At 40.9% G+C, this 23,798-nt stretch overlaps 1 long non-coding RNA gene across 2 annotated transcripts in view; it reads right to left on the bottom strand.

Moving 5' to 3' along the window:
- Positions 1-6,100: 6,100 nt before the first annotated feature.
- Positions 6,101-23,798, bottom strand: part of LOC120096579 (uncharacterized) — a 131,992-nt gene continuing 114,294 nt past the window's right edge. Inside the window, exon 5 of one of the 2 annotated variants that reach the window (XR_010057480.1) lies at positions 6,101-6,487. This is a non-coding gene — a long non-coding RNA (uncharacterized LOC120096579). Of the gene's footprint in view, positions 6,488-18,485; positions 19,719-23,798 lie in introns of those variants that run through there. The other variant, XR_010057482.1, reaches the window with a different exon arrangement.

The raw sequence follows: 23,798 nt of genomic DNA, 5'->3' as shown, positions 1-23,798 counted from the left end.
ACTGTGTTAAGGCAGGGCAACTGGAAGGACAGGTCCAAAAGGAGAAGCTACCTCTCCCACAGTGATTACAAGTGTCTTGTGTATTTGCGTAGCACAAGCATGCACATGTGAAGAACTCTGAGAATGAGGTTTTCTACACCAGAGATCAACATACATGTTGGTTCTTTCAAATTCTTCTCCTGTAAGCCCCTCCTCCCTCTGACTTTTAAAAGCCACGGTGGTCTAGCCTTTACCTGCAACAGGCAGCAAAGTGCTCAGCACTTTATATACCTGTCATGTTGTCTTTCCCAGAAAGCAATTTTAGTAGGGAAAAGAAATAGCCAATAATAATTCTCCCAAGTGTATCCAATTCTACAGCTTCTTGGTAAGTACGGCATCACACTACATTCATCCTGCTCTGTTCAGCCTAGTATCATCCTTGGCTTGCTAGTAGCAGGCAATATTCATAGAGCCTCAACCTGCAACAGACGCTGGTCTGAATTACGTCTGGCTCTGTATTCATTCATGGTAAGCGAGCGTCACTGAACTTTCCGTGGTGGGAATAGGAAGAAAGGCCGATTGACTACAGCGAGGAGATTTGGATCCAAGGGCACCACTGCCTGCTGCATCTTTATTACATTTGTTTAAATGACCCCACACTCACGGGCCAACCCCTAGATTCAAGGCATTTTTTTGTCTCCAGGCTTGGTCTCCTTTCAAGAGAAACCTTCAGGCTTTCCTGGGTTGTTCAGCTTTTGAGCGTACTCTGATGTTTGAGTGTCGAGTTTGGATTTTCCACACTTAATTCATCTTACTCATAAAACCTTTGACTGATTCCCAACCTCCAGCACCGTTCCTGATAACACGGGCAAAGCATCGCACATTAGCATCTGAGGCCTCCAGCCCTTGCCCCTTCACGGGTTTATCAGGATTGAAACCAGGGTTGTCCTGAACAAGTACAACCTACAGCTCCACAAGAAAATGTCATCAGTGAACTAGAGCAAATAGAAAAGAATCCTTTCACATTTCTGCTGCTCCTTTTGTATAACTTCATTTGAAAGTTAGCAATGGAAATGCTGTTTCCATGTCAAAGCATCCACCTTACCCACCCTCACATCTACTTCATACTTTATTTCAGTGACAATGTCCTCTGAAAATGTCCTTCTGTGCACATGTATACAGTGAAGATAAGGACATGAAGAGACACTTGCCAGTACCTAGTAGGTTCCACATTGGGCCATTGAAATGTATCATTGTGTTTTCATGAAAAGCAAATTTTTCATTATACTTAATTAAAGTATTGCATATCTTATGCTCTGTGTACTTCACCTACATGCATATGCATATCTACTGTCCACAGGAGTCAGAAAAGGGTGTCTGGCTGCTCCACATACCCTCAGGCAGTTGCTTCCAGGTCTTCAGAAGAAAAACTGTGAGCTGAATTCACCTCTGTTTTTCAGAGCTAAAGGACCAGTGAAGCAAGCTAGCCAGTCTATTTATGCATTTCCTTGTTAGACATGTTCAAAGCTGAGGGCCAGAGAGATAGCTCAGTGGTTAAGAGCACTGACTGCTCTTCCAGAGGTCCTGAGTTCAAATCCCAGCAACCACATGGTGACTCACAACCATCTGTAATGGGATCTGATGCCCTCTTCTGGTGTGTCTGAAGACAGCTACAGTGTGCTCTTATAAAATAAATAAATCTTTTAAAACAATGTTCAAAGCTACACCCCAATAGTACTTGAAGAGATGGACAGTCTTCAATAATAAAATACAGTTCTGATTCCTGGACCTTCTGCACAGTGATTCAGTTCACATCTCCTTCCACATCCTGACCAACACGTGGAAGAAAAACCTAAGTCAAATTCATGAATCTTGGGGCCATGTAAGAAATAGCGTGCGTTGATGTAGCTACCAGACCCATTAGCTGCCTAAAGCAGCAGCTGTGTGTGTAAGCTTTCCAGATTATTCCTGCCTCAAAACAATGACACCATTGTCTAAGACTGTTTGCACCAACAGTCTACAGTGGTGTGTCTATGCGCCCATTTTCAAGGGAAATGTTGCAATACATCCGTTACTTTGGAAAAGAGTTGCGACCGAACTCACCCATGCACTCAACTATGCATAAAAAGTCTTTATCATATCTGGTCCATTTGTTTCTGCTTTCAAAACTGTTAGGTCTGTGTCTTCCAAAGAGGGGAATATACAGGAACCCACGATGAAACTGTGAAGTCACTTGCTTTTGCATTAGCTCTATGCAATCTGTGCGGATTATAAACATTTCCCTGCGTCATTATGCCTTTTTCTAAAGCAGAGTGTTCTGGAACATTGACTTTAAGAATCCCTATTTTTAAACATTTGGGATGTTCCAACTTTTCAGGTATAAATAACACTGAGAAACATGCTTATACATAAATCTGTCTGCATGTTTCCATGAGACGAATTTAGAAAAGCTTGAAGTGCTTAGTCGAAATATCTTAACTATTTTTAAATCTTTTGAGAAGTGTAGTAAAATCCCAACAGGCACTCTGATTTATATAACAACAGAAAATGAGAAATAAATACCCATGCTTTGGATTATTTGCTGGCAAGAGTTACACACAATGTGGCCAAATCTTCGCTGGGATAAAATTCTTCACTGTCCAGGCAGTGGCTGATCATATGTGACCACCAGGTGTCAGTCTAAAACAGAACAAGCTGAACTACATCTAAGAAGGGAGGCTTCTCTAAGATTTGCAGACCCGCACAATAGGGGATCTGGACCTTGTTAAATTTTCAGAATAAATAAATAGATGATGATAGACAGGCAGGCAGGCATAGATAGATGATGGATAGATAGATAGATAGATAGATAGATAGATAGATAGATAGATAGATAGATAGATAGATAGATACATACATACATACATACATAGATACATAGATAGATACATAGATACATAGATAGATGAGATAGATAGATAGATAGATAGATAGATAGATAGATAGATAGATAGATAGATAGATAGATAGATAGATAGATCCATACTCACTCTCTGCAGGTTCTCAAGTTTAAAAATGATTATGAGACACAACTAAAGCAATGAAATGAAAGTGGGAATGGGCTCTCATGAAAGTCTGTGATAGCTTGAAACTTCATCTTGGCAAAAATATTATAAGGAGATTCTTGATCCATGAAGGTCCTTCCAACTCTATGGTTCAGTGTGTCCTTCGAAATCAACCAAGGATTGTAAACCTAAACTAAGGCATCCGAGGGCCTTTTAAAGTAATGGTATGAGGGAAACAGTCAGAGAGAGAGAGAGAGAGAGAGAGAGAGAGAGAGAGAGAGAGAGAGAGAGAGAGAGAGAGAGAGAGAGAGACAGAGAGACAGAGAGAGAGAGAGAGAGAGAGAGAGAGAGAGAGAGAGAGAGAGACTATCAGTGGTGCATCAGGAAGTCAGCAGAATTTCTGGAGTTGAGGGTGAAGATGGGGAATACAGCACAGCTGTGACAAAGAGCATATGGATGACTCACAGAGCAGGAATGCACATGAGGAACTCAGTGGAATCCGAATGTAAGAGTGAAGAACATAGGAAGATACCAAACCTTCTCCACACCAGGGTTCCATAGCCTTGAGAAAAGCTGCTGGTGAGAACATTCCTTTAAATCGCTTCTGGATGCCCAGCTTTGAAAAACTGAAGTCTACGAAGAGGACCATGACATCTACTCCAAACTCATCCCCACTTTCCCTTTTCCTTTTCTGAACTATGCACTGTTTCACTCTCTGACCTTTGCCCTCCACCTCTTCCCAGACCCCAAATAAGCAAGATCCTGGAAGTTACATGAGAAAATCTGTCAGGATGATTTAACAGAACATCATAACCTGAATGACCAAAATCATAAGACAGTGTTTTCATAGAACTCCAGAGGATGGAAGTCTAAGGTAAAGTGTTGATAGACTTGGGTAGTCCTGAAACTCTCTCTTCCTGGACTGCAAGTAGCCATCCGCCTTCTCTGCCAAGCACTCACATGGTCTCTGCCTGTGCAGATGCATTCCGAGTGCCCAACCCCCTCTTCTAAGGACGTTGGGTTGAATTAGGGTTCATTCTAACAGACTTCTTTTAATCCAGTCATCTCTTCAAATGCTCTGTCTCCAAAGTCAGTCATGTTCTGAGGTATTGGGATATGAAGCTTCAACTTGTGGATTGTTAGGGAACAGGACTCAGTCCAGAATAGCAGTCTCTGCATTCACTCTTTCACCTGCTGGGGAAAAGCTTTGCTAATGAGAGCAGAGAGGATGCAGAGCACTTTGTAGAGGTGAGTGTGTGAAGGGCAGACTGAGGGGAATCCAGCCGCGCCAGCAGGAGTGGACGTAAACAGAGCACAGGTAAACACTACGGAGCTTGCCCGCTTGCTAAAAGATAACTTACTCACTGTTGATTGGCTTCTGCCTTTAGTCATAGGAAAGAGTGGGGTCGGGGAATCCCAGCCTTGTGGGCAAATGAAAGTGAATATAAATTAGGCAGGAAAGAAGAGTTTCTCTCTAGTATGAGGTTGTAATCAAGCCAGAGTGCCACTGGGGCCCCAAGTCTGAAAAGTGGAAGACACTAACAGGCATAAAAGTCAAACTGTCCCAGGCATGATGGCACACATCTGCAGTCACAGCACTTCATCAGATGCAGAGGCAAGCAGATTTCTGAGTTTGAGGTCAGCATGGTCTACATAGTGCCACCCCCTTAAAAGAAAGCATTTTGTTATGTTCGGTCTGAAAATTGTGCTGCATTGTCTTTGCTGAGGTGCATCTACTCAGTGACATAAGGAGACAGAAATAGCTGCACACTTCCACAGAGGGAAATAAACTCACTCTCAAATGTCTTCCCAGCCTCCTATTGCTATTCTGTTGGGAAAAGATACTGATCAAATATGCGTTCAGGACAAATGCTAACAAGTTAATGAAAGAAAGAGTGGGTCATGACTCCCACCAGCTGCCTGTCATTGGTCTTATGCTTGTCAGCATTTGCTAAGATCTATTTTTTATCTAAAAAATATTTAAATTTTTTTCATGTGATATATTCTGGCCATGTTCCCCTCCCATAATTTCTCCCAACTCCCATTTATCTCCCTGTTAACCCAAATCTCCTCTCTCTCTCTCTCTCTCTCTCTCTCTCTCTCTCTCTCTCTCTCTCTCACACACACACACACACACACACACACACACACACATACACATACACATACACATACACATACACATACACATACACATACACATACATATACACATACCACCACCACAACAACAACAGCAAAACCCAAACAGAACAAAAAGCTTATAGAACAAACAAATCCCATCAAAACCTCATGCAGTTCATTTTGTATAGGACAACTACTGCTGGGATCAGAGCCTGACCCGAAGTGAGGTCCATACATCTAGTGACACTCCATTGGAGAAAAAAGATTTTTCTCTTTGCCAGCAGGTATCAACTGTAAATAGCTTCTTGGTTATGGGTCAGAGGCTGTGTCAACTTCCTCCAGTTAATACTTGGACCCCATCTGGCTTGTGTATGCTGCTACAGTTTTTGTGAGTTCATAGGTTCCAACTAAAACCTTTACCCCTACTGACTAGCATCCATTCATGGCGTTGGAAGGTTCTCTGCATGCTACTGAAGGAGAGAGATAACCATCAGCATTGCCTAGCTACAAATCTTGTGACCTCCGACATTGACCTGCCTGCCTGCAAGATATATTGATGCAAACATGGCACAAATCTTATGGGAGTAACCAATCACTTTCTGGTTGAATTTAATATCCACTCCATGAAATGGAACCCATTGCTGTCCGACACTGCTAAAGTGACCAAGATCCTGAAATTAGATAGGTCATGGGCCTAGGAGAAATAGCTAGTTATTGATCATTGCCACAATACCATCCAACATTCGAATACACTGTTCACATACATTGTGTCTCTTGAGGCACATAATGGTTGAGACAATTAAATCCTCTGGTTAATGCATATATTAGAACAGATTAAGATATATTAGAATATAATTGGACGTCAAAAACTTTAATGCACCTACTCAAAATGACACTGATAAATGGAGATACCAACAGCTGAAGCACATGTTTTTACACTTAAACCCATTGTTCTTTTCACTCCACTACCATTTGCACATTTCTGCAATGTCTTACCAGTCTTTGTAGATACTGAGGACACGAGGATGCACACACCTCCATTTTTGCTTTCACAATTTGTCTAGTGAGGGATGAGGAAATGAGAAAAGCCACAGAAGTTTAGAATTATAGTGATAAGTCTGACAGATCAAAGATGTGCCACAGGTATTGTTTAGTAATACTAACATTCGCTTTGTTTGGAATCCTTTACCTGATTCCAATTGGGAATGTTCATGGCTTTCCACTGAAGTTTCTCAGGACTGGATAACATAGGAGATGACAGCTGGCTGCACCATCCAAGGCTGGGAGAGAACAACAGATGCAACAACAGGATTGTCGAGGGTCGGTAAGTGTGGCTGAACCTGGCACGAAAGGCATATAGGTAGACGTAATAAACTATATAATATATTCAATGTAATACAATGTAATTATGTACAATATACAAAGATAATGCATATATGTGTATAAGGCATACTATGTATAATATAATTCTGTGGTCTAAGACACTTGAATTTTTGGTATTTTGATGTAGCCTCCCTATCCAAATAAATACAGAGTTTATAAAACTCTCATAGTAACCTCCTACCTCAACGCTTTCTGTCATGTGAGACAAATAAACAACGCTTTATTGAACATGAACCATTAGCCCTGTAGGAGCTTCATCTCCCATCGGTCTCTACCTCCATCTGCACTAATGGGTCAGCATTCACCACCCACCCCACTTCACAGAAGACCTGCTCTAACCCAGGGCGTACAACTCCACCTGGCTCCTGGGAGACCTGTTCTAGCCTGGGACATCCAGGCCACCCAACACCAGAGACAACAAGATGAGGAAAAGCGAGCACAAGAACATAATTAACAATGTGGCATCATCAAAACCCAGCTCTCCCACTACAACAAACCCTAGGTATCCTAGATGGATTTTTTTTTTATTTAAAATTTTAATTTATGAATTTGTTCTTACTAGAAATACTAGCAACCTCAACATACACATTTTTATATCCATACTTAGTTTAGAACTTTCACATTTACTTTTTTTTTACATTTTCTATTAACTTGAGTATTTCTTATTTACATTTCAATTGTTATTCCCTTTCCCGGTTTCCAGGCAAACATCCCCCTAATCCCTCCCCCTCCCCTTCTTTATGGGTGTTCCCCTCCCCATCCTCCCCCCATTGCCGCCCTCCCCCCAACAATCTAGTTCACTGGGGGTTCAGTCTTAGCAGGACCCAGGGCTTCCCCTTCCACTGGTGCTCTTACTAGGATATTCATTGCTTCCTATGAGGTCAGAGGCCAGGGTCAGTCCATGTATAGTCCTTGGGTAGTGGCTTAGTCCCTGGAAGCTCTGGTTGCTTGGCATTGTTGTTCATATGGGGTCTCGAGCCCCTTCGAGCTCTTCCAGTCCTTTCTCTGATTCCTTCAACGGGGGTCCTATTCTCAGTTCAGTGGTTTGCTGCTGGCATTCGCCTCTGTATTTGCTGTATTCTGGCTGTGTCTCTCAGGAGAGATCTACACTGGATGGATATTTTAACATACCTGAAGAGCAACACTGTGACCGTAAATCCCATTTCATGAACATAATAGAGGTCATTAAGGGGGATATAACTAATTCCCTTAAAGAAATACAGGAAAACATAGTAAAAGAAGTAGGAGTTCTTAAGGAGGAAACAAATAGACCCCTTCAAAAATACAGGAAAATACAATGAAGCCAGTGAAGGAAATGAATGTCAGTTCAACACCTAAAAATGGAAATGGAAGCAATAAAGAAAACACAAATGGAGGTAACCCTGGAGATAGAAAACTTAAGAAACAGAACAGGAACTACAGACACAAGCATCACCAACAGAATACAAGAAAGCGATGGAAGAGAGAATCTCTCAGGCATGGAAGATACCATAGAAGAAACTGATACATTGGTCAAAGGAAATGACAAATGCAAAAAGTTCCTAACTCAAAACACACAATAAAAAGGCCAATCGAAGAATAATAGGAATAGAAGATGGTGAAGATTCCCAGTTCAAAGAGCCAGAAACAAAATTATTGAAGGAAACTTCTCTAACCTAAAGAAGGGATGGCTATAAACATACAAGAAGCCTACAGAGCACCAAATAGATTGGACCAGAAAAGAAAAATCCTCCTACCACATGATTGTACAGAACAGAGAAACGTATTAAAAGCTGCAAAGGAAAAGGGCTGAGTAACACATAAAGGCAAACCTATCAGAATTACACCAGAGTTCTCAACAGAGACTCTAAAAGCCAGAAGATTCTGGAAGATGTTTTGCAGATCCTAAGAGACCACAGATGCCAGACTACTAAACACAGCAAAATTCTCAATCACCATAGATGTAAAAACTTAAATATTCCATAACAAAACCACATTTATTTTTTTCTTTATTAAAGAGTATTGCTTATTCACATTTCGATTGTTATTCCCCTTCCCGGTTTCCAGGCCAACATCCCCCTAACTCCTCCCCCTCCCCTTCTATATGGGCTTCCCCTCCCCATCCTCCCCCCATTGCCACCCTCCCCCCAACAATCTAGTTCACTGGGGGTTCAGTCTTAGCAGAACCCAGGGCTTCCCCTTCCACTGGTGCTCTTACTAGGATATTCATTGCTACCTATGAGGTCAGAGTCCAGGGTCAGTCCATGTATAGTCTTTAGGTAGTGGCTTAGTCCCTGGAAGCTCTGGTTGACATTGTTGTTCATATGGGGTCTCGAGCCCCTTCAAGCTCTTCCAGTTCTTTCTCTGATTCCTTCAATGGGGGTCCTATTCTCAGTTCAGTGGTTTGCTGCTGGCATTCGCCTCTGTATTTGCTGTATTCTGGCTGTGTCTCTCAGGAGAGATCTACATCCGGTTCCTGTCAGCCTGCACTCCTTTGCTTCATCCATCTTATCTAGTTTGGTGGCTGTATATGTATGGACCACATGTGGGGCAGGCTCTGAATGGGTGTTCCTTCTGCCTCTGTTTTAAACTTTGCCTCCCTATTCCCTGCCAAGGGTATTCTTGTTCCTCTTTTAAAGAAGGAGTGAAGCATTCACATTTTGGTCATCCTTCTTGAGTTTCATGTGTTCTGTGCATCTAGGGTAATTCAAGCATTTGGGCTAATAGCCACTTATCAATGAGTGCATACCATGTGTGTTCTTCTGTGATTGGGTTACCTCACTCAGGATGATATTTTCCAGTTCCATCCATTTGCCTATGAATTTCATAAAGTCATTGTTTTTGATAGCTGAGTAATATTCCACTGTGTAGATGTACCACATTTTCTGTGTCCATTCCTCTGTTGAAGGGCATCTGGGTTCTTTCCAGCTTCTGGCTATTATAAATAAGGCTGCTACGAACATAGTGGAGCATGTGTCTTTGTTATATGTTGGGTCATCTTTTGGGTATATGCCCAAGAGGGGTATAGCTGGGTCCTCAGGTAGTTCAATGTCCAAACAAAATCACATTTAAACAGTATCTTTCTACTAACTCAGCCTCCAGAGGATATGAAAAGAAAAACTCCAACACAAGGAAGATAAGTACATCCAAGAAAACACAAGAAATTACACAAACAACAAATCCAAATGAAGAGAAACACACACACACACACACACACACACACACACACAGTACCACCTCCAACAACGAAATAACAGGAACTAACAATAATTGGTAATTAATACCTTTCAACATCAATGTAGTCAATTCACCAATAAAGCATCAAGGTGAACAGACTGGATACGTAAACAAGATCCATTCTTCTGTTGCATACAAAATACATACTTCAGCAACAAAAACAGGCACTACCTCAGACTAAAGGGCTGGGGAAAGGTTGTTCAAGCAAACAGACCCAAGAAACAAGCTGGAGTAGGCATTTTAATATCTAATATGATAGACTTTCAACCAAAAGTAATCAAAAGAGATGGGGAAGGACACTTCATACTCATCAAAGAAAAAACCCACCAAGATGACATCTCAATTCTGAACATCCATGTCACAAATGCAAGGGCACCCACATATTAAAAAAAAAAAACTTTACTGGCAAATACATAGGCGAATGCCAGCAGCAAACCACTGAACTGAGAATAGGAACCCTGTTGAAGGAATCAGAGAAAGGACTGGAAGAGCTTGAAGGGGCTTGAGACCCCATATGAACAATAATGCCAAGCAACCAGAGCTTCCAGGGACTAAGCCACTACCCAAAGACTATACATGGACTGACCCTGGGCTCCAACCTCATAGGTAGCAATTAATAGCCTATTAAGGGCACCAGTGGAAGAGGAAGCCCTTGGTCCTGCCAAGACTGAACCCCCAGTGAATGTGATTGTTGGCAGGAGGGTGATAATGGGGGGAGGATGGGGAGGGGAATACCCATACAGAAGGGGAGGGGAGTTAAGGGAATGTTGGCCTGGAAAACGGGAAAGGGAATAACAATTGAAATATAAATAAGAAATAACCAATTTAATAAAGATGGAGAAAAGAATACTGCTCAAGTATAACATTGCAAAAAAAAAAAACTTTACCAAAGTTCAAACACATTGACACCAACACAATAATAGGGAGAGATTTTTAACACCTTACTCTTATCAATGGATGTGTCATTGAAACAGAAATAAACAGACAAAATGAAACTAACAGATTTTATGAACCAAATGGATTTAACGGATATCCAAAGACAAAATGAAACTAACAGATTTTATGAACCAAATGGATTTAACAGATATCCAAAGACTCTTCCACCCCAAAAGAAAAGAATAAACCTTCTTCTCAGCACCTCAACGAATCTTCTCCAAAGTTGACCATGTAATCAGATACAAATCCAGCCTCAACAGATACAAGAAGAAATAATACCTTGCATTCTATCAGATCACCAAGAATTAAGGCTAAACTTCAGTAACAACAGAAACAAAAGAAAGTCCACATACTCATGGAAACAGAACAATACTCAATGATCACATAGGGAAGAAATACAGAAATGAAAGACTTTCTAGAATTCAATGAAAGTGAAGGTACAGCATGCCCAAACTTAAGGGACACAATGAAGGCAGGTGCTGGGAGGAAAATTCATACCACTAAGTGCCTCCATAAAGAAATTGGAGAGATCTCATACTAGAAACTTAACTGAATTTAGAACTGAAAACTCTAGAGCAAAAGGAAACACAGTCATAAGGAGTAGACAGCAGGAAATAGTCAAACTTAGGGCCAAAATCAACCAATTAGAAATAAGGAGAACAATGTAAAACTAAGAACTGGTTCCTTAAGAAAAATCAAAAGATAGACAAACACTTAGCCAAACTAACTAAAGGCCACAGAAATAGTATCCAAATTAACAAAATCAGAAATGCAAAAGAAGACATAACAGAGACTAAGAAAATTCAAAAAATCATGAAGTCTTACTTCAAAAGCCTATACTCAACAAAACTGGAAAAATCTAAATGAAATGGATGATTTTTTAGACAGATACCATTTACCAAATTAAAATCAAGATCAAGTAAACCAATGAAACAGTTCCAGAGTAGTCATTAAAAACCTCCCAATCCTACCAGACTTTCAAAGAAGAGCTAATACCAATACTCAAACCATTCCACAAAATAGAAACAGAAGGAATGCTACCTAATTCATTTTATGAGGTCACAGTTATGTGATATCTAAACCATACAAAGACCCAATTTTTCTTTGATGCAAAAATATTCATTAAATTTTTCAAAAACAAATCCAAAAACACATCAAAACCATCATTCACCATGATCAAGTAGGCATCCTCTCAGGGGTTCATGGATAGTTCAATATATGAAAATCCATCAACTTAATCCACTATATAAACAAACTCAAAGAAAAACAGATCACATGATTATCTCGTTAGATGCTGAGAAACGCCTTCAGCAATCTAATACAACATCATGTCTTTGAGAGATCAGGGATTCAAGGCACATACCTAAATATAATAAAAGCAATAGACAGCAAACCAATATCCAAACTCAAAATAAATTGAGAGAAGCTTGAAGCAATCCCACTAAAATCAGGAACAATACAAGGCTGTCACCCTGTCCCTATCTATTCAATATAATACTTGGAGTTCTAGCCAAAGCAATAAGACAACTAAAGGAGATCAAGGGGATAAAAATTGGAAAGGAAGAAGTCAAGATATCACTATTTCCCGATGACATGGTAGTATATATACATGACCCCCAATATTCTAACAGAGAACTCCTATAACTGACAAACAACTTCAGCAAAGTAGCTTGTTACAAAATTAACTCAAAAGGAATTCGAAGCCCAGCTTCATACAACTGAGAAACCAATAAATAAAAAAAAATTAGGGAAAAATTAGGCTGAAAAAGAAATTAGGGAAACAACACTCTTCACAATAGCCACAAATAATATAAAGTGTCTTGGTGTAACTCTAACTCAGCAAGTGAAAAATCTATTTAACAAAAACTTCAAGTCTCTGAAGAAAGAAATTGAAGAAGATATCAGAAAATGGAAAGATTTTTTCCATGCTCATGGATTGGTAGGATTAACAGTGAAAATGGCCATCTTACCAAAAGCAGATTCTATGCAATTCCCATCAAAATTCCAAACAATTCTCAATTTCATATGGAAAAACAAAAACCCCAGGAGAGCAAAAACAATCCTGAACAATAAAAGAACTTCTGGGGGAATCACTGTCCCTGATCTCAAGCTGTACTACAGAGCAATAGTAATGATAAAAACAAACAAAATAAAACGAAACAAACAACAACAAAACCACACAGTATTGGTACAGAAACAGACACGTTAATCAATGGAATAGAATCAAAGCCAGAAATAAATCCATACAACTATGGACACTTTTTTGACAAAGAAGCCAAAAACCATACAATGAACAAAAGAAAGCATCTTCAACAAATGGTGCTGGTCTACCAGTAGGCCCACATGTAGAAAAATGCAAATAGATCTAAACAGGAGATGGAACCTGAAGACAGGACCCCCAAAGAAGGGATGGGACACCAATTCACCCACAAAACTTTTGACCCAAAATTGGTCCTAAGAGAAATGTAGGGACAAAGACTGAAGGGAGCAGAGACTGAAGGAATGGCTGACCAATGGCTGACCCAACTTGAGACCCATCCCATGGTCTGGCACCAATCTCTCACTATTAGTGATGCTATGTTGTGCTTGCAGACCAGAGCCTCTGTCCTCTGAGAGGCTCTACAAGTTGCTGACTGAGACACATGCAGATACCACAGCCAAGACTGGATTGAGGTCAGGGATCCATATGGAAAAGTTAGGGGAAGAAATGAAGGCCCTGAAGGGGATGGCAATCCCAGGAAGACAACAGAACCAACTAACCTGGACTCTGGGAGCTGCCAGAGACTGGGCCACCAACCAGAAGAGCACGCATGCACAGGCTGGTCCCAGGCCCCAGGCATGTTTAGCAGAAGGCTGCCTTGTCTCACCCCAGTGGGATATGGTGTGCCTAATCCTGCAGAAACTTGATGCACCAGGGTGGGGGGATATGCAGGAGTAGGGGCCACCCTCTCAGAGGCAAAGGGGAGGGGAGGAGCCCTGCGGGGGCAGCACTTGTTGTATAAACATGTAAATAAATTAAAATAAAAACTTTAAGATAAAATTAAAAAATGAAAAAGCTTCTCCATAAAAAAAAACACTAATTGAATTTTTCTCTCTTGTAGTAAAATAAAAATCTGAATGGGGTAGAAATTGAGTCAGAAAGGAAGAGAAAGTTTAGATGAAATGGTTGGACAAGGAACTTCAATGACGTTGAAATAAATGTAGAATTTCAGAGATAGGACAGTCGGGTGTGACGATATGGTCCAGGAGGCAGACTGTTGAGGATCAGGCTATCAGGCCACTTGGAAGCCAAGATGGTAGATTATAGACTGAAGTCACCCACGCTGATGGTGTGAAGTGTTATGGAAACGCTGAGACCACAGATAAAGCAAGGAACAGCCAACTCAAAGGACACCAAGGAGTCTGATACCCTTTGATATCAGGAATCTCAATGAGAGGAAGGATTTTTCCAGAAAAAAAAAAAGCACACAAACTGTTTGGAACAAGCGAAGATGGTTGACCACTGATAGAACTCCGACAGGCCCTCCAGGCTCCATGGGGAAAACTATAAGAACAGTGCCTTTCAAGAAAGCTACAGCAGGAGAATGGCCTTGAATTTCCATTATACAAAAAGACTATAAACATTATAATCTGGACCACTCAAGTAATTGAGGTCAGAAGAAAAACTGGAGGCTGAGTTACTGGAATAAGAACACCTCAGCTGTTGAGTGGGAATTATATTTAGTCCAGTCTCATACCGTAAAAGCCAACCCATAAGATTTTACCTTAAATTGAAGGTATATCCCGTTTCCAAGATTACCCTGATTGCACAGAGCGGATGCACAGGAATCCAGAGGGGTAATGGCTGACAAGACATTGTTTCAAGTGTGTGGGGGCGGCAATTATTTTAAACGCCCACAAGTTAAACGCACAAGTTAAACTCCCATTTTTTTACCTCCTTCAGATTCTGGTACAAAGGACCCCTTTTCCGAAAAGCGAGCTCTGGTTTCCATGAAAGTACACTGACAAGTTGCATACAGAATGCCTTAGAAAACAGGTCAGAATAACAGAAAAGCACATGCTTCATAACACTCAAGAGATATTCATACGGATGGGAATGCAGACCTACACTCAGCATTTGGAGGGATAGAGGCAAGGGCCAGCTGGGCTACATGAAACCCTTGTCTCAAATATATATATATATATATATATATATATATATATGTATATATATATATATATATATACATATATATACACATATACACATATACATATGTGTGTATATGTGTATATATGTGTATGTATGTATATATACACATATATATGTGTATATATATTTGTGGTGTATATATCAATCATATTAATAAGTACATGCATATTACATGTCATTTTGTTCCTAAACTTTGAAAATATTGCCATCTCCCTTTAAGATCAAAAGAGAGGAAAGTGTACCTTTAAAAATGAGGCACAATTCCCTGATACCCTGCTTAGTCATTCAGAAATCTCCTAGCCTGGGGTGTGAGGAAGATAGTATCACTTTGCACTGGGGACTTAAAACCATGTGACTAAGCAAAGTTCTCTAATATCATTTCCCCTTCTCCTTCTTATATTGGAAACCCAGGTTGGGAAGGTGAAATGATTTGGAGAGAGCTCACTGCAGGGGGAGAGGTAGCCTGAGTTTGTCATGTTGTCACCTTGGTATTTATTACCTGAGGAGCAGCGGCTAGATAAATGTTGCACGGAGCTAGACTGACTATGACAGATCTCTTCAGCTATTCGTTGGAGAGCTCATAAACACAGGTATTCACTGGGGTTAGAGTTTTTTTAAGACTTAAAAAATAAGATGCTAATTAGGTATATGCAAATTACCTGATTGAGGGGCATACCTGGGGCTATCAATGCTTCTTTTTTTAATTAAATGAGAAAAACTTACGGTGAAATAACTAAGTTTGAACAGTCCCCAAAACTCACCTTGAAGCTTTTGCATGTATTTTTCTGAAGCCAAGACAAATTAATCTAGAGGTGTGACGTTTAATTGATCATTTTAAGATGATTCCTACAGTTTACCACTCTAGCCTGTTGGTTAATCTCTCTTCAGTTCATAGTTTCCCTCACTTTTGTGGAGTATTTTAATATCAGAGGAAAATGCTACACCCATGGTACACACAACTGAACACACGTTCACACATAGATAAATGACAGAAAAAAATTCCTCCACACATTTTTAAGGGTTTTAACTCTTCGGGAGAGATGAAGAAAAAAAGCGAATAAACCGGCAAGATTTTACCTCATCTGAAGAGCATAACCCAGAAAGCTCATGATGTAACTGCAGGAAAGAGAAAACAGAAAGGGCTGGGCAGGTGAGCTGGGGGGATAATCTTCCTTTTCTTTTCTTTTTTTCCAATCCACGGCTTTGCCATATAGACTGGCAGATTTCCCATATATATAGATTGTTCTGAACAAATTCTGCTGCCTTCATTTTTTATAAATGGGTGTATAATAGGACTTCATCTCGTCTCTATAACGGCAGCGTGCAATCGTCTGGTAAGGACACACAGAACTCTGAAGCACGGAGAACACGAGCCAGGACCTCAGGGCACTCGGAGCCCTGTCTTAGTTCTGTCCGCTGACGGGCGGATCGGATGATCCTGTGGAGTATTTAACCTCTATCAGCCTGCGTCGCTCCACCTGCCAGGTAATAGAGATCTGAATATATGAGCTGCTTTTTGACTCTTAATGACTTATCACTGGACGCGAGGCTCCCAGCTTGAGCATTAGGACCTGTCTAGGCCTGTTGGTCACCTCCTGCAGCAGTCTGCCAGCCCCTGCAGGAGAACACCGGTGCCTCTTGGGAAACCCCATCCCTGCAGAAGTGAGACCCTCACTCCGCCAGCTACAAAGCTCAGACGTTCGAACGCATAACCCTGTTTATTGTCCATAGGTGCCTCCTGATCTCATGTCTGAGTTCAATACAGAGTTCAGTAGTTACTCAAATGAGTTTAAATAATATGATTAATAAAACCTGAGAACGTGAGTTCATTAGAAAAAAAAAACTAGTTAAAAGTATGAGGTCAAACTATTTCGATATCCTTCTAACAAATCCTGACAAAAGGAAAGTGAATGTTTAACCGTTTCCCACGTTCACAGCAGAATTTTGGTCCTGAGAGTCCTCCGACGTCTTTGCAGGTGCTAGTAAAACAAGGGCACAGCCACACGAAGATTGGCAAGTCCTCAGAGCAGAAGATTGGCAAGTCCTCAGAGCAGAAGATTGGCAAGTCCTCAGAGCAGCAGTTGCCCCAAGTAAAACCAGGAACCGATCTAGGACAGTTCAGAGTTTTCAACCTGTCGACCTCCTGATAAATACACTGGATGGTCTCATAATAGATAACGGGGACCACCACCATCACTGTGTCTTCTTCAACGGCACCCTTTCCTCAGTCTGATACGGTGGGGAAGTTCTCAGGCCTGGTTTTCCTGATATGGTTTTTGTACACCCACATGTACACATGTCCCTATAGTCCCAGCTTACTCTGATAGACGTATAGGGTGGCATGCTTTCTATTCTAGGGAATAGTTACTATTAGCCCATGCCTCTGATGCTCGGTGTGTGTGTTTCCATGTCCAGCAAGGTACAGAACACTCTATACCTGCATTGCACTCAGGATGGAGTCAAATCCTGCTTGTGAAATGGAGTCCCTTGGGCAAGAAGTAGCTTGTACTCTCCCTCTCCCTCTCCCTCCCCCTCCCCCTCCCCCTCCCCCTCCCTCTCTCCCCTCCCCCCTCTCCCTCTCCCGTTCTCGCTGTCTTGCTCTCTCACTCTTTCTCTCACTCTTTCGCTCTCACTCTTGCTCTCTCTGTATGTGTGTCTGTCTTTCTCTCTCTCTTGCACACACACACACACACACACACACACACACATTCATACAACAAGGAATAACTTAGAGCAGCACACAACTTGATCTCAATATCATCAGTCCCGCCCGGCGACCATAAGCATTTTGTATCCCTATTTCCTTGATCATTAAATGAAGATTTTGACATTCGGTTAAATGTTCCTGAAGTGGGGACATGTTTTGCGATAAACTTATCCATTTGACATTATAGAGGAAGTGACTCTGTGTAATAGAAAGTTTCCTTTCCACCAACGGGTTCGCTAACACATTAAGTGGCACCTTCGTATTAAAAGCTGGGGATTTAGCTCAGTGGTTAGAGCGCTTGCCTAGGAAGCGCAAGGCCCTGGGTTCGGTCCCCAGCTCCGAAAAAAAAAAAAAAAGAGCGTTAACTGTTCTTCCAGAGGTGCTGAGTTCAATTCCCAGCAACAACATGGTGGCTCACAACCATCTGTAAATGAGTTCCAATGCCCTCTTCTGCTGTGTCTGAAGACAGTGTACTTGTATAAATAAAATAAATAAATAAATCTTAAAAAAAAATAAATAAAAGCAATACGGTAATTGCACAGATACCTCTGCCTATTAGTACTTCACTCCCAACACCAGTCAGGACTTCCACAGACCACTGACAGCCTTGGCGAGGAGCCGTAGACTTGCCGCCCTTAGTTGGTTAATAACCACATCTCGAAGATTGCAGCAGGTACCAGAAGCCAACTGAAGAGCCGCTCTGTGACAGGTCAGGCTCGTCTGTCAGAGAAGCCTCAGAAGCCTGGCTCATTCTTTAAGCTCTGCTGTCGATTCTGTCAGGTTTGCTGTCAGGGAACCCAACGTCACTGCCAGCTGATGTCATCAGGCTCCGGTGACAGGACAGGGCAGAGCCACAGAGTCTATCTGAGAAACGGTGGCAATCTCTTCAGTGATAGATAGCCAGAAAACTAGCTAAACAGAACAAATCAGTTTTCTAAGACCTCGAAGAAAATAATCATAAAAATTTATTTTGTAGCTACTTAAATTCAGGAAGAAACTTTTCCTGGGTAAGTCAACAGGACAGTAGAACGAGCTGTTTCAGGATGTTGTGTGTTGGTCTGTCCCATCCCTCAGTTGAGCCTATGTTGGTCTGTCCTCTCTCAGCCGAGCAGTTGATAACCACATCTCTTCCCTCCCAGGTTGGGCCTCATGAGAACTAATGAAGGAGGATCGGGATTCTCCCTTTCTGCCCCATCATGTCCTGGCCTCACTGTCTTCCTCTGCCCCTAAGCCACAGTTAGGAGCATCCCTTCTACTCTGACAAATGCCTAACTTTGAATCCAAATGGAAAGGATTAGACCTCATCCATTTTCTGTTAGCACACCTTTCTAATCGTTTTATAAACCTGCTGATTCCTGCCCAGAAAACCTGCATATATAAGTAGGGTTTGGTACCAAGAAAAAACGTCAATAGAGAAAATGCCACCAAAAGATTAGGCTACAAGCACCCCTATAGGACATTTTCTTGATTAGCGATTGGCGAAGAAGAGCCCAGGCCATGGTATGTAGTGCCAGCCCTGGGCTGGTGGTCTTGTGTTCTATAGGAAACCAGGTTGAGCGACCCATGCGGAGCAAGCCAGTGAGCAGATTTGTGACTTATCAATCTTTCCGTGACTCTCACGGCTCTGCCTCAGCTCCTGCCTCAAGGTCCCTGCCCTATTTGAGTTCCTGTCTGACTTCCCTCACTGATGATCAGTGGCATGGGAGTATAAGCCAAATAAACCGTTCCCCACCCCACGCCCCAAGTTGCTTCAGTCATGAATTTATTAAATCATCTTTTCCAGTTGCTGTGCTAAAATATCCTGACAATATTTCACTTTCCATCTGTGGACTCATTTGGTGCAGATGCATGCAAGTCTTGTACATGCTGCTCTGTGAGTCCACAAGTACGTCAATCCTACAGTATCTAGACATTCTTTCCTTGGTGCTATCCTCTTCCTCTGTCTTGTACACTTTCTTCCTCCTCTTCTGCAGGGTTCCCTAAACCCTGACAGGAAGGATTTGATCGAGGTATCCCATAAAGGGCTGTGTGTTCCAAGGTCTCTTACTCTCTGCATATTGTCTGATTCTGGGTCTCATATTGTTCTCAGCCACTGCAGGAGGAAACTTCTTTGATGATGGCTGAGCGGGGCACTGACCTGTAGATATAATAGAAAGTCATTACGAGTCATTTTATTGCTATGTTCTTTTAGTAGAACAATAGCTTGGGTTTTTTTTTTACCTAGGTCCCTAGGCTATCTAATGTTAGGTTCCAGGTCACCCGAACAGTATTGGGTATGGGCTCCATCTTACGGAGTGGGTCTTTAACCAAGTCAGATATTGGTTGGCTATTCCCACAAGCTTTGTGACACCATTGTGCTATCTAGTGTATCTTGTAGGCAGGACAACATTGTAGATCCAAGGGTTTACAGTTGTGCCAGTATTTACGTTTCTAAATATACTACTTTGGTAGTAAGCAAGGTACTATTCTGTACCAAAGATGCTAGCCTGTAGGGATGAAGGCTCTAAAAAAGCATGCGCTTGACTTCTCAACGGTCAAGGAGTTCTGTAGCTATTGTCTTCAACAATAGGGACTTGCTGTCAGGTTGTGTAACCTACAGTTGTGGCAGCAGCCAAGGCTGTTTGGAGGTTCCTATCGAACCCCTTTGTCCAACAACTAAATTAGATATAATTCATTCCTTCTATTGGAAGCTTTATTGGGTGATGAGAGTTGGGGCTCTGTTTCCCCCAATTATTTCATTTAGATCACTCTTATATATGTATATGTTTTAGGAAGGTTTACTGTATTAGATTTCCATACAACACCTCAAATGTCCCCTTCATTTCAGCAGTCTCTCCTCATGTTCTCTTCTTCATCCCCCTTAAGCCCCTCCTCCCCACTTAATCTTCCTGTTCTAGCATCTCCTTCCCTTGGATCCATAACTATCTATTCTATTTCCCTTTCCTGAAGATAGATAGATAGATAGATAGATAGATAGATAGATAGATAGATCCCAACTGCCAAAGTTCTTTACATCTAACCTCTGCAGTTCTATAGAATGTAGCTTGCATTGACTTAATAAGAGCTAATCTCTTATTTATATAAGAAAATATTATATATAAGTAAATATATGTCCTATTTGTCTTTCTTGGTCTAGATCACCTCAGTATGATTTTTTTTCTAGTTCCATCCATTTACCTGCAAATTTCATAATTTTTTAACTGGTGAGTAATATTCCATTGCGTAATTGTACCGTATTCTCTTTATCCATTCATCTGTTGAAGGATATCCAGGTTGTTTCTAATATCTCGCTATTACAGATAACATAAGAATTAGCATGGCTGAACAAGTATCTTTGTGTTAGCATGAAGCAACCTTTGGGTGAATACCCAAGAGTGGTATAGCTGGACCTTGAGGTAGTTTGATTCTCATCTTCCTAAGGAACTGCAACACCGATTTCCAGAGTGACTGTACAAGTCCTGCCAGCAATGGATAAATGCTCCCTTTGCTCCCCACCCTCACCAGCATGAGCTGTCATTTGTTTTATTGACCACAGCCAGTCAAGCAGGTTTAAGATAGAATCCCAGAGTACTTTTTATTTGTATTTCCCTGATGACTAAGGATATCGAATACCTCTTTGAGTGTTTTAAAGATATTTGAGTTTCCTCTTTTCAGAATTCTGTATTTAGATCTATACTCCATTTTTAAATTGGGTTATTTATTTTCATGGATATTAGGTGTCTAATTGGTAAAAATCTTGTCCTATGTTGCCACTTTGTCCAAATGATGGTGTCCTTTGCCTTACAGATGCTTTTTGATTTCATGGTTTCCATTTATTAACTGTTGATCTTAGAGCCTGTGCTAATGGTGTTCTGTTCAGAAAGTCTTTTTCTGTGCCAATGAGTTCCAGGCTGTTCCCCCTTTCTTTTCTACCTAGTTTAATATATGTAATTTTAGGCGGGGGTCATTGATCCACTTGAAGTTGAGTTTTGTTCAGGATGATAAGGATAGATCTATTTGTATTCTTGTACATGCAGCCATTCAGTTTGATAAGCACCATTTGTTGAAGATCCTGTCTTTTTTTTCCAGTTGTATTTCTGGCTTCTTTATAATAATTTAAAAAAAAAACAGGTGGCCAGGGGTGTGTGTATTTATATCTGTGTCTTCAATTCAATTCTCTTGATCAATGTGTCTGCTTTGTGTCAATACCATGCTGTTTTTATTACTATAGCTGTGTAGAACAAATTGAAAACTAGAATCGTCTTTGATTATTCAGGATTTGCTTTTAGCTAGCCTGAGCATTTTGTCTTTTCCTATGAAACTGCTCTTTCAAAATTTTGTGAAGTGTTTTGGAATTTTGACTGCACTGAATCTGTATGTTGCTTTTTGGGAGAAATGGCCGTTTTTACTGTATTAACCCTACCATTCCAGGAGCATGGAAGATTTTTCTATCTTCTGATATCTTCTGCAGTTTCTTCCTACAGTGCCTTAAAGTTTTTACCATACAAGTCTTTTTTACTTGCTTGGTTAGAGTTATCCCAAGATATTTTATATTATTTGAGGCTATTATGAAGGTGTTATTTCTCTGATTCCTTTCTCCACCCTTAATTTATCATTTGTACATAAGAAGGCTACTGGTTTTTTTAGAATTCATTTTTACACCACAACTTTGCTGTCGGAGTTTCCCGGTGGAATTTTAGGGCTATTTATATATAATCACATCATGTGCGAGTAAATATACTTTAACTCCTTCCTTTCCAATTTGTCTCCTCTTGATCTTCTTGATTTGTCATATTGCTCTAGCTAAGACTTCAAGTGCTATATTGAATGGTATATAGAGAGTAGACAACCTTCTCTTATTCCTGATTTTAACAGAATTGCTTTGAGTTCAAGGTGAATTTCTTTCTTATTCCCCCCCATCAAAAGACAAGGCAGATTCTTGGCTGTGCTTTACCTCATCAGGGAAGACCAGCAGAGATATGTGAGGGAAGAGTACTTGTAGATGTGTAGGAAGGCTATTTGTAGGTTACCAAGAGTCTGAGAACTTAGGAGATAGACTGGAAAATCACAAGCTTTGGACAAGCCTAGGCATAATAAGTCCTAGGTAACCCTGGGCTATATAAGTAGACCCTGCATCTATAAAATAAAAAATATTTTAAAAATCCAGAAAGACAAAGGTGAGAGCTGAAAAAAAGTTGATGAGTAAAGCTCTCTCTGTAGAGTGAATTATTGGAGCTTGAAAACTTCAAGATTGGCCAATCACAGCAAAGGTGAAAAGGAATATAGTTAGATACTCATTTCAGGGTCAAGTATCAGAAGCCGATGAAGCAAAGAATAGAGAGTGGTCCATGAAGTGGATACCTCAGAGCCATAGATATCAACAGAGGAAAAAGATGTCTCTGGGAAATGAAACCGTGGTAACAGCTTGTTCCCACCTTTGAAAGGGAGAGAAGATAAGGTTAGGTTGTTTGCTAAAGTTGAAGACCTCAGTGTTGTATTGAAAGGTTCACAGATAGGATTATGAAAGAAGGAACTGCTGGGCTGTGGGGAGGAGTAAGTCAAAATTATAGTTGATGCTACAGGAGGTTTGAAGAATGGCTCCCATTGGATTACTGGAAAGCTAGAAGGAAGACATGCTTACTGAGCAAAACTAAGTCTTTGTTTGACTCCCTTGGAATTGGAAAAGGGAGCCGTGATGGTGTCTAAGTAGTTAGTCCTTGGAAGAGAGAAGCTGGGGGAAGATGTGAATAGTATTTAGTCTATGGCAGAATAGTACTTACTTCTCAGCCATGTCTAGCAAGGCAGGAGACTGGCTGGGATTACCCAACTCTCACCCATCATCTCACTTTGCACAATATTCTAAGCTGCTATGCTAGTTAATTTATTGATTTAAGTGGCTAGTTTTAGTTCTAATTTTTACATTTAGTGGGTGTGTACATGCATGCATACAAGAGGCCAAAGTACAAATTATAAGAGCTGATTCTCTTCTTCTGATGTTGATCCTTGGTATGGAATTCATTTTGCTCCTGAACCATCTCACCAGCCCTGTTTCTGTTTTATTTCTAAGGAATAAATAAGAAGCTAAATTATTCTGTGCTTAGCGTTATTTATAAGGAGCAGGAAAAGGCGGGCAGCATTGAGCAAGATCGGGTTTCCCTTCACTTCTTACTGCATCATTGTCTCTGGGGAAGGAACAATGGAACAGAACTAAGGAAAACTTTGGAGCCTATCCATTGTT

The sequence above is a fragment of the Rattus norvegicus genome, chromosome 14, assembly GCF_036323735.1.
Source record: "Rattus norvegicus strain BN/NHsdMcwi chromosome 14, GRCr8, whole genome shotgun sequence".
NCBI classification, from domain to species: domain Eukaryota; kingdom Metazoa; phylum Chordata; class Mammalia; order Rodentia; family Muridae; genus Rattus; species Rattus norvegicus.
This window is presented reverse-complemented; position numbering and strand designations above follow the sequence as displayed.